The sequence below is a fragment of the Elephantulus edwardii genome, unplaced genomic scaffold (assembly GCF_000299155.1).
Source record: "Elephantulus edwardii isolate Elephantulus edwardi_28Jun2011 unplaced genomic scaffold, EleEdw1.0 scaffold00277, whole genome shotgun sequence".
NCBI classification, from domain to species: Eukaryota; Metazoa; Chordata; class Mammalia; order Macroscelidea; family Macroscelididae; genus Elephantulus; species Elephantulus edwardii.
Window position 1 is genome coordinate 2,147,854 of NW_006400027.1, and position 12,784 is coordinate 2,160,637.

The following is a 12,784-nucleotide window of genomic DNA, read 5'->3' on the forward strand; positions in this document are numbered from 1 at the left end:
CTCTGAGAAGAATGGGAATCCCTGAACACTTGATCGTTCTAATGCGAAACTTATACTTGGACCAGGAGGCAGTCGTCAGAACAGAGCAGGGGAACACTGCATGGTTCAAAATTGGGAAGGGCATACGCCAGGGATGCATCCTATCTCCATACCTCTTCAACCTATATGCAGGTGTTAGAATATTCTATAAATTATTGATGAGTCCCTTATCAGTTATGTCATTATCAGATATTTTTTCCCAATGTGTGCCTTTTCTATTTACCCTGATGGAGAAATTTTTGTTTGTTTTCTTGAATTTTTTAAATTTTATTTTACACTGGTTTGTTTACAAAGTTCATGTACATTGTTTTTTGCACTAGCTCTTTCATATTTCCTTTTACCCATTCCTCCCTGCACTCATCAAATTGTACGACCCTATGATTACCTGTACCCCTTGCCCATCCTCACCTTCCATTCCCAACCTGCCCCACCTTGGATCCTCACGCATGTTCTATACTAATGGTCTTAATGCAGTATTTGTCCTTATGGGAATGAGTTAGTTCACTCAGCAAAATGCTCTACAATATTTCCCGTTAAGTAATAATTTACAAAAGTATTGCTCCTGTGTGCTGCATATGTGAATACACCATAATTTCTGAATCCATTCTATTGTAGTTGGACATTTGGGCTGTTTCCATGTTCTTGTGATGGTGAATAACACTGCTAAGAACAGTGGTGTACAAGTCTTGGAGAAGTTTTTTGATGTGCATAAGGATTTGATTCTTAGAAGGTCAAATTAATATATTTTATTCTCTTCTGCTTGTAGGGTTTTTGATTATGGAAAGAAGTCTGGTGCTTTCTCAAAAAGTTAGAAATAGAAATACCATTAGACTCAGAAAATCCACTACTAGGAATATACCCTAAGTAAATCAGAGCTGCCACCCAAATAGATATATGCACACCTATGTTTATTGCTGTGTTATTAACAACAGCAAAGAGATGGAAGCAAACTAAGTGCCCATCACAAATGAATGGGTAGAAAAACTATGGTATATTCACACAGTGAAATAATATGCAGCACTGAAGAAAAGGAACTCATAAAATATTACAAAACATTGGTGACCCTGGAGAATATTAAGCTGAGTGAAATATCTCAGTCACAAAAGGACAAATACTGCAAAATGCCTTTGTTATAAAACAAGACTGATATGGAGGTTGGGGGAAACTAAGAAAAGAGGGAACAAATAATGAACACTACATTGGAACAGATGAAGGAAATGACTATTTAAAAGGAATATGATTAGGCATTATTTGTATGACAGCAGTCCTGAATAAGAGATACATAGTAAAGTGGACTGGGGGAGGAAATTATGTAACAAAGAATGAATTTTTTTTAGTGAACTGGGAGGGTAGGAAGGAAAATTTGCAAAACTGAATGAATGAAAATTCAACTTTCTTGTAAAGTTTCATTAAAATCACAATTAAAAAGGAAAGAAAGAAGTGAAAAGTGTAGCATGTGTCTTTTCAAGCCAGAATTCCCTACAAGAGACAGATAGATGAAGATTAAAGCATGACAGTAACAGAAAAAGTGGTGAAAGATAACCAGAGATCTGCAAAGTTTAGCTGGAATTGACACTCCAAGAATCTGAAGTAGAGAGCTTTTGCCCAGGCTCACCGGAGAGTGAACAGTTCTGTCGAAATTGGCATAATGAACTCTGTAATGCTGGCCTAAAACCATGAAATTAAGTCATAGGGCCTGTGAGTATGTCTGATAAATTGACTCTACTGAAAAATCCTATTCTACATCTAATCTAATTGTACTCTGTTAACTTCCTTAAGAAATCAGATTATAATATTGCCTATGAATTCTGTGTGGCCATTGCAACAGATTATAGTCAGACCCAACAGTATTGAGAGCCATAGGAGGGATGATTTGTGTTAGAATTGGTAGAAGTAGGGACCAAAGCTTGGGGGAATGTCTGACCTTATAGGAACTGATTGTGTGTTGTGGATGTTGTTGATGGAGTCTATCCTTGATTGCAGAGTTAGTAAAAGTCCGATGCTATTGCCCTATTACTAGTCACACAGCCTTCACAAGTAGGTCCTGAATGAGGTCTGAGATGACACATTACTGAAAATTCCCAGGTAATATTGATCTCTGGTGGTGTAGCATTGCTAACCTAAAGACAGTATTTCTCTGGCAGTTCAAATCCACCAAACGGTGCATGGGAGGAAGACAGGTTATATCCTGTACAATTTACAGCTTTCTGAAAACCTGAAGAAGGTCAATTGTGAGTAGATTCTGACTCTACAGTAATGAGGTGGAGTTTTATCAATATTTAGGTTAGCTTATCAAATTGATTCTGGTTAGAAATTATAATAGAAACTCTGAAAATGAATCATGGCTACAGCATGTGGGTTTCACAAATTTCACAAATGGACCAAGTTCATTAAGTTTTATGTATGTGGGCCAACATTTTTCAAGATAAATCACTCCCATTGACAAAAGGGAGAAGTAAAAAATGGAAAAGCATGTGGGAAGGAAAGAATTTACACTTTATAATTCTTTCCAGTATCTCAGGCTCACTCTGCTTTTGTGTGGTCAGGAACTTTGGAGGAAGTCTCTAGTCTATAAATGTGACTACAAATGAATGTGAATTGGTCAAAATCAATCCCGTGCCAGCAGCTGTTAACTGCTTATTTCCACACATTCTGAAATCCATGGTGTAATTAGGACAAAGGTTAAATCATAGACTGACTACCTAGTAAATACATTGCCCCTTCATAAGGCCAGAAATATTCACAAATAGTAAGTCATTTGCAAAATCCTATATCAGTAGTCTCCAATTTCAATACTCCTTCCCTTATTTAATAGTACTTCAGTTTCTCAACACTATTACTCTTAAACTTAGCCATGGAGTTTTCTCTTTGATAAAAGCATAAGCTTGAATAACGGTATCCTATATGTCTGACAAATCCTCTCAATATTATCCGTATCTCTTTATATTTCTTAGAATTCAATGTTTATTTAGCCATTCCTCACACCCCTGGTAACTTTAATATGAAAGCACTGTCATGCGTAATTTGCCACCCAAAACAATCCCAGCTTTGGTTGAGAGGAGTAGGTTGAGCACTGATCTTGGGACCTGAACATTCCTGTATGCTAAGCCTTGCTCTGACCTTGCCTCCTCAGGAACCTGGGACAAATACTCAGCTGAAATTATAAGGAGGCTAATAATACTTTACCTGCCTCTCCCAGGCAGGATTAATTAATGCACACTGCTCCTTGGAGGGAGGGAAAGGCCTCTAAAACACAAAAAAATAAAGTCCATAAATAAAGAGAGAGTGTTCACTGGACCTCATGAATCTCAAAAATAATTTGCAAAGAGTCCAAATAATGCTTGCTAAAAACACAAAAAGTTGTTAGCACATTATATGAACATTCCTTTAATAATGGTACTTTTACGTTAATATGGTTCTCAGGGGCAGTTAATTGCATGGGTGGAGATTGCCCATCCTTCTTCCTCTATACATTTACGTAAACTACATCATTATTATGGAGTTCTGGAGGCCTAGTTTATAGGGATTTATGATGCTAACAAAAAAACTGCCTCTCTGGCAGTTCAAGTCCCCTAATGGCTCCATGAGAAATATCTCTGTGACTTATGGCTTGGGAAACTCTCTAAAGTGTCAGCTAAGAGTCAGTTCCAATGCAATGGAAATGAATGTTTTTGACTGCATGGTTCAAAATCAGGACGTGTGTGTACGCCAGGAATGTATTCTGTCTCTATTTTTTTCAATCTATATGTGTAATTGATCATCTGTGAGGCTTAGCTGTATGAGGAGGAATGTGGCATCAAGATTGGATGAAGAGTCATCAACAACCTTTATTATGCAAATGACACAACCCTGTCTGCTCTGCTGACATTGAAGAGGACCTGAAGCATTTGCTGCAGAAGATCAAGGACTGCAGTCTTCAATATGGATTGAATCTCAACATCAAGAAAACAAAAATTCTCACCACTGAGCCAATTAGCAGCATTATGATAGATGGTGAAGAGATTGATATTGTTAACAGTTTTAGTTTACTTGGCTCCACAGTCAACACTCTTAGTACCAGCAGCCAGGAAATTAAGAGCCGAGTTGCATTTGGAAAATCCATTGTTGGGGACCTCTCCAGAGTACTGAAGAGCAATGATGTCAGTCTGGAGACTAAGGTATGCTTGATCCGGGCCATAGTCTTCTCAACTGCTTGCTATGCATTGGAGAACTGGGCAATGACTAGGAATGATAGAAGGGGAATTGATGCCTTTGAACTATAGTGCTGGAGAAAAGTGTTGAATATACCATGGACTGCCAGGAGAACAAACAGGATCATGTTAGACAGGGTGAAGCCAGGCTGCTTCTTGGAAGCAAAGATTGTGAGGCTTTGTCTGACATACTTTGGGCATGTTGCAAGGAGGGACCTGTCCTTGGAGAGGGACATCATGAATGGAAAGGTGGAAAGAAGGAGGAAGAGAAGGAGACCATCAATGAGATGGATTAATACAGCGACTGAGGTAATGAGGGTAGGTGTGTCAGAGATGATAAAGTTGACACAGGATAGAGCAGGTTTCAGGGCTGTTGTACATAGGGTCACTATGAATTGCACATGACTCAACAGCACAAACAACAACAACATATAGTTATTATGTAATATAATTTAACTATCATTCTAAAATTTACTGATTTACAGATGGAAGCAACCTTAAATACTTACCTAAAGATTTATTTTTTTAATCTAAAGGCAGACTTAGAAAGAATAAATATGATTGCTTTCTAACAAAGGTGGTGGTTATGGTTATGTGCCATCCAGTCTCCTGCTACTCATAGCAACCCTATGTATAGCAGCTCGGAAGCCTGCGCTGTCCTGAGCCAATCTCACTGACTCCAACACACCTACTCCCATTACTCTAGTTAATGGGTCATCTCATCTCTAGACAGTGAAAAAAATTAAGTCACTTTTAATTCTTTTAGGCTGAATATTTACTAAAGAAAGAAATTGCTAGCTCTCAGAAAGATGCAAACCAAAACAATAATGAGATATCATCTCCCCCAGCATAATGCCATTGTTGTTAGGTGCCATAGAGGTGCTGCCAATCATAGTGACCATATGTACAACAGCTCTGAAGCCTGTCCTGTCCTGAGCAGTCTCACTGGCTACTATACACCGACGCCCAATGTCCCAGTTACTGAATCAATCTATCTTGTCTGCGTTCTTCTCCTGCACTGTTCCCTCCACCCTTCCAACCATGATGCCCTTCTTCATGGACCAGTCCCTTCCTGGCCATATAGAACCCACCCACCCACCCACCCACAAAAAAGGAAAGAAAATGAGCATTTATTGATGACTTAAATTCCATAGATCCTGCTAGGATTTTTCATGTAAGTGCATTAACTTAATTCTCACCAAATCCTTTCAGGACACTAACCACATGGGTGGCTTTCTTATACAAAGCAACAGCAAATAAGTGGAAGAATTGAGGTGCCTTCGTGGTTGAAAGGGAGTCTTTAGTTAGTTTTATTATAGCTAAGTATTCTTTAAGACAAAGTGGTTGATTGTTTAACAGTGTGACCTCTTAGAGGCTTGGGATCTGGGACCTAGTCCTTCAAGAGGTATTCTGACCCTTGAAATGAGAGTTCACTTTCTTATAACAGCCATGGCACTGCTACCAGTCTCCACGTATAGTTTTTCAGTCTTCCTCTACTCTCATTATCAAGTCACTCATTCACTCCCATCAAGTTGATTCTGCATCACATAAATTCTTGAATACAATTCCAATGAGAGGAGATCCTCTACCTTACTCTAGCCAAGTTGCTGGTGGTTTTATCTTGTCTCTTGGCTTGTGATGAAAATTTTGTGGCTGTTGTAATTGTTTGGTACCACTGACTTGGTACCATTGGCTCAGAGCTGGCTCTTCAGTGGTTTTTCAGAGACAGTGAATTGTACAAGACGTCATTGGCTATCATTCATTCTTCCTCAGAGCAGCTGGTGAATACGAACCACATGACTTTGGGTTGGCAGCACAGCTTCATACTCCTAGGCAACCAGAGTTCCCTAAATTTATGATTATACTTAACCACATTCCTTAATCTGTTTGTCCCTCTTATATAAATTTCTCCCAAAATTATTGGATCTTAATTGTTGTCTGAATATCTTTGGGTTTTTTGCACAGACCTGGGATACCTCTCAGAGAAATCTCTCCTTTCTCCTGTGAGTTACTTAACAGAGTTTTTTAGGGTTCTCTGGTGGCTTCGTGACAAAAAACTGCTCTGTAATCTCGAGGGTGCATGGTTTGAATCTACCAGCTGCTCTGCAGGAGAAGGATGGGCAATCATCTTCTGTGAAATTAACTGTCTCTGAAAACCTGCTGGAGGGTCAGCTATGGGTCAGATCCGACTTGATGGCACACAGCAACAGCAACAACGGGTGGTTTTTACTTAATAAAGTGTAACACCACACAATGTTAAATTATGTATGAACCAAGCATTCTACAGAAGAGAGACTAGGACACAAATAAAGGCGTTCTCTATGATTTCCACAAATCATGTGCATCCTAACCTGTAGTGTACCCACACATCTATGAAAATTAGTATCAGAAAAGCCAATTTAACTGCAGAGTTTCACTGTTTGAAAGTCTACAATTAACTCATGGATGCTATTCACTACTTCTGGCTGGTAAGGTTTGGTCTTATCTTAGACTCTCATCAGCACGTCATGGAAAATCAGTTTTCCATGTAAAAACCATTGCTAGTGTTTACAAACCAAGAAGAATTTGTCTGCTGAGTTTCTTTTATTGAAATTTCATATATAAAGCACATGCACTACATGAGTATACTATACTCACTATACTCCCAGACTTGTTTTTAAAAAAGCTTATAAAATTATGTGATTAGCAGTCATGAAATTGGATATTGGTTGTCTCTTAAGAAATGCATATTGGCAAGACTGACTTTGTTAGGAGCATAACACGGTCGTGAGAATGGCATGGAATGCTGGAAACTAGAACATTTATGGACTTGGGACACGGTATATAGTAATCTGATGACATTGGCAACTCAGCATGACAATTGTGCAACAAATTCCACCTGGATTAGATGTTTGAAAGCTGAAGAGAAGTAGTTTGTAGGAACCTTGTTCGGGGAAGTCCTTAGTATAAATTTACTGTTTCTAATAGATCTAGATTTTTAAACTTTAAGGTAAACCTTTAACAGAGAAAATTGGCTTTCTATTCAACAGTTCATACACATTTTCATTTGTGACATTGATTGCAATTCCTTTCAAGTTAACAGTGTCCTCTAACTTCCTCCTTGTGATTATAGTTCAAATTTGCATATTTTTATCATTTTCTTTTTTTTTTTCCTCTTTAGTTGCTGGGCAAATGCTTTCTTGACATTACATGGTTGATTACACTATAGATTATACAGCTCCTAAGTATTATTGTTCATTTTGTTTTCTAATTTTATTTTTCACATTTCAACTGTCATCAAATCTCTTCTAATTGCTACAGTGAATTTACAGAGTAGAATTGAAGTTCCTACCAGAGTTTCCAGGCTGTAAATCTTTATTGAAGCCTACCACCTCATGTTTCTCTCATGGATCAGATGGAAAATTCAAACCAGTGACCTTTTGATTAGCAGCTCAATACCTAATTCACTGCTTCAAAATCATTTCTTTTGAGTAGATTTCAACTCATAAGAACTCTGCCTCAGGTTCTTAAGGTTATAAATCTTTATAGGGTGAGACTGCCTATTTTTCTCCCATGGAGAAATTGTTGAATTTGAACCACTGATCTTTCATCTAGGAACGTGACATGTAATACACTCATCAAAGAGCTCTGGTGGCCTAGTGGTATGGGGTTTTGCTGCAATTCTGAAGGCTCATAGTTTGAATATACCAGCTGCTCCACAAAAGAAAGATGAGCAATATCCTTCCATGTGATTAACTGCCTCTGAAAACCTACAGAGAGTCTATTCTGACTCAGCAGTACATAACAACAACAACCTACCTGTAAGGGAGGAAATGCAGGTGGCCTAGTGAATAAGGAGTTGTACTGTTAACCTAAAGGCAAGTGGTATGAATCCACCAACTGCTCCTCTGGAGAAAGATGGACAATCTCCTTCTCATGTGATTTATAGCATTTTAAAAGCTTCTGGAGGATTAGCTACAAATTGGTTCCTATTTAACAACAATAAGAGGGTGGTGGTGGTGGTGGTATGATCTGTTGATGATAGCTAACACAAAGAACATGTTTCTCTGGAAGTTCAAATCCCCCAGCCTCTTTTCCATGAAAAGGTGAATGATTTCCTCCTTTAAATTTCTTACAACCCCCCTGTTTTGACTTGAAGTGAGTGAGTGATTAATCTATTATTTACTAAAAATAGTCATGGCAAAGAGTTTAATTCTCAGGCCAAAAGAGTATATAAATTCCCCAGTGTCAGGAATTTCACAGTCTTTTTCAAACTAATATTCTTGGTCTTCTTTTCTTAAATTATTATTATTAATTTGGTTCCATATTTTTCTCCCACTCTGTTCAGGATGCCCTACTGTGATCACTTTCAAAATAGTGAGCAGTTCTGGGCACTTTATAGTTCTTCCACATTCAGGATCACGCAGGCTGAGGTTTTCATAGTCTGTTAGTATATTGGGTTAATTGCTTCCATGTATCTTTGATTTTATCCACTCTTCTTTCCTTTAAATGGGAAGAACTTAATTATTGTAACTTGCATAACTACTCACAACTTTCAAGACCCCAGTTGCTACTTATCAAGTAGGATGCCGACCGCTATCTCTCTGAACTAGGATAGCTGACCTCAATATCCTAAAATTGAGTGATCCTGAGTCATCAGGCCCAGTGACTTATTTCCTCATGGTGTTTGGTTTTGATTAAGATTTTTGTTTTATTTTATTATTTTACTCCTTGCATGCTACACTAAAGTACAACAGTGCTAAAGAGCAATGGTGTCAGTTTAAAGACTAAGATGTACCTGATACAAGCCATGGCCTTCTTAATTGCTTGTTATGAACCCGAAAGTTGGATAATGACTAAAAATGACAAAGAATAAATGCCTTTCAGTTGTGGTGTGGAACAGAGTATTGAATAGCCCATGGACTGCCAAGAGACCAAGTAGTTCTATCCTAGAGAAATTGTGACAAGAGTGATCTTTAAGGGTAAGGATGATGAAACACCATCTCACATTCTGTGGGTGTGTTTTTAGAAGGGCCCAGTCTTCAGAGAAAATCATCATGCTAGGAAAGGTGGAGAGTCAGGAAAAGAAAAGAAGATACTAAAAAACAGGATTGGTGCAGTGACTTTAACAATGGGCTTACGAATGTCAGAGATGGTGGGGATGGAACAGGACAGGGCAAGTTTCAGATCCACTGTTCATAGTGTCAGTGGGAGTCACAACTGAAGCAACAGCACCTAACAACACCAACAATGTGCTATCCTATATACACAGGCATCATTTTAGCATACACAAATAGCTAAATAGAAATGCCCTGTGGTCTAGTGGTAAGAAGCTGTACTGAAATTCTAAAGATCCACAATTCAAATCCACATGCTGCTCTGTGAGAAACAGATAGACAATCTCCTCTATGTGATTAACTGCCTCTAAAAACCCACCAAAGAGAAAGCTATGGGTTGGTTCTGACTCAGTGGTACTCAACAACAATATATATATATATATATATATATATGTTTTCCCACTCATGTTTAACTTGTATGTCCTTGTATTTCATTCATGCACACTGTATTCCACACAAGCCCCGCATTTACATTTGTGTTTTATACAATTATCCATATACACTGTTTTAAGTATTACCAATTATCATTGATCTATGTCTATTGTTACACCATCCTTCAAGTCCCCAATGAATCTTTCCTATTTCTTACCTTCCTACCAACAATCTGCCCACTGTACTGCTATCCAAGTGGTTTTTATTCCTCTCCTATTTTTGTATCTTCCCTCATACCTCTTCCAAATATTTATACACATATTATTAGTTATCTTCCACTATTACCATGATGACTTTATTCAGTATTTGTCCTTATTAGTCTGAGTCGTCCTCTCAATATTATGCTCTTTAGTCTCTCCCATGTTATATAGTATTTTTGAAAATCACTATCCCTAGCTCAGCCTTTTTCTCCATTGTTGTATTTCTCCCACTTCTACTTCTGTGTATCGAAGGGATCGATATGAGTAAGTATACTCCACCTTCAAGTATTGGAGATGAGATCTGAGGGGTGCCAACTTTACCATGCCTCAGAAGCCAAAGAGCTTGTTCTCATTACACCACTGCCCACCTAACATGCATAGATGTATGGATGAGCAGGAAAGGACTATTGTCTTGAGGAGCAGGGAGTTGGGAGGATCCATTACTTTTTTATTCAACTTGACCACATTTGGGGGTTTGGACTGAGGAAGGAGACCAAGAGTTCTGAAACCCAGGAAGAAGTGTAGACTTCTGAGCTTGCAGCTCAGATGGTTTGGGGATGAGTTGACCAGAACTCAACCAGGTAAAGAGAAGATGAGCCATGCTATGGACTATAGTTGATTGCTGCAACTTGATAACTTGCTCTGGATTGGATAATACTTACGGATGCAGATAGTCAAAGTGTCCAACTTGAACAGAAGATCCTTCAGCAAAAGACATATGCTTGTTTCCCTAGAGTACTAGTTTAATAGAGAGGCGGGGGGAACCAGAAACTGGCTATCTAAAAGGAGGATATTAGGGCATGAGGCATAAAGTAGCTTGCTTATACATTTTCACAAAAGTGATTGTATGATTGTAAGGGAGAGAAAACCCCCCAAAATACAGATAAATGAAATGTAACATAAATTAAAGGTATGGAACATAATGTACATTCATGAAACATAATGTACATGAATGATAAAAGTACTAATTTAAAAAATCATTATTCCTTAGTTTGCATAGTAACCCACTGTGTGAATGTACCACAATTGCTCAATACATTCATTTGTTAATTAGCACTTGCTATATTTCCACTTCTTGCTAGTGCGGATAACATTGTTACGAACATTGGTGTACATATCTACATTTCATATTTAAATTCCTTAGGGTATATTTCTAAGAGTGCAATAGCTAGGTCATATAGATATCTATGTGCAGTTTTTTTAGGAAACACCAGACTACTTTTCAGTATGGTTATACCACTGTATAATCCCACTAGCAGTGCCTGAGAGTTCCAAAATTTATTGCTTGCTATCCTGTTAACTTTGCTACTGCTACTGGGGTGTGATGATATCACATTGTTGCTTCTGTGTGCATCTCTCTCATTGCCAGTGATTTTGACCATTTCTGCGTGTGTCTATTAACCATTTCAATGTCTTCCTTCATGGAAGATCTTTTCATGGCTTTTGCTCATTTTCTTATTGGCTTATAAGGTTTTTTTTCTTGTGTGTAACATGTAGTATTCTGTAAACTTGTTATGAGGTCCTTGTCTCAGATGTTTATTCATAGTAGGTTTTATTTTTACTCCACTGGAAAAAGATTTTAGTGTAGAGAGGGACTTGATTTTTAGAAGGTCTCATTCAGTGCTTTTGTCCTCTCCTGGTTGTGCACTTCTGGCTATATTTGCAAGCCTATTTATGCTGTAGGCTAGAGCCTATAAATTAGATTCCATTTTGTCCCATGCAATCCTTATTGTTTTGGACTTTATTCCTTGATCTGTGACCCCCATTGAGACAACTTTTGTGTATGATGTGCGGTATGCATTCTGTTTTCTGCAGGTAGATGCCCAGTTCTGCCAGCACCATTTGTTGAAGAAGTTACTGTTTTCTCACTTAACAGGTTTTGATTCTTGTCAAATATCAATTAACTGTAGTTAGACGGGTTAATTTCTGTCTTCTAGATTCTATCCCAATGGTCTATGTGTCTGTCACTGTACCTCTCTGTTTTGGTTATCACAGCTGTATTTAGATAGCCATGGCTATTTTTAGATCAGAGAGTGTTGTTCCTCCAATTTAATTTTTATTTTTTTAAAAGAACTTGCTAATTCGGGATCTCTTTATTTTCCAACAAACTTGCCAGTTGTCTTTTCTATTTTATTTGAAAAGTGATCTTGAGGGAGCACTGGTGGCCTTGTGGCAAGAAGCTGCATTGCAATCCCAGAAGTATGTGGCTCAATCCCAGAAGTATGTGGTTCAAATCCACCAGAAGCTCTACTGGAGAATGAGGGGTAATCTCCTCCTGTACCAGTCAGATCTGATTTGATGGTACACACACAAAAAAAATAACAAAATATTTAAAAAGAAAAGGAAAAGTGATCTTGGCATTTGCTTTGGGATGGTATTAAACCTGTAGAATGACCTTGGTAGTATTTTCACAACGTTCAGTCTTCATATCCATGATCAGGGAATATTTTTCCGTTTAGTTATGTCTCTCACTGTTTATTGTAGTAGTGTTTTGTAGTTTTCCTCATAAAATTTATTAGTGTTTCCATTGTTGTTGAGCTCTATAGAGTAGGAACAACATGTAGATGACCCTCCAGCTGGTTTTCAGAGTCTATTCATCACACATTTGAGCAAGAGCCTATGGTAATGAAGGAAGAAATTCAAGCTACTTTGAAGGAAAAAGCAAAAAATAAGGCCCAGGAGTAGTTGTGCCAAGAAATCTGGAGAACAGCCACCTGGAAAACTGACTAGAAGAGATCTATATTTGTTCCCATTCCAAAGAAGGGTGACCCAACAGAGTGTGGAAACTATAGAACGATATCATTGATTTCACATGCAAGCAAGATTC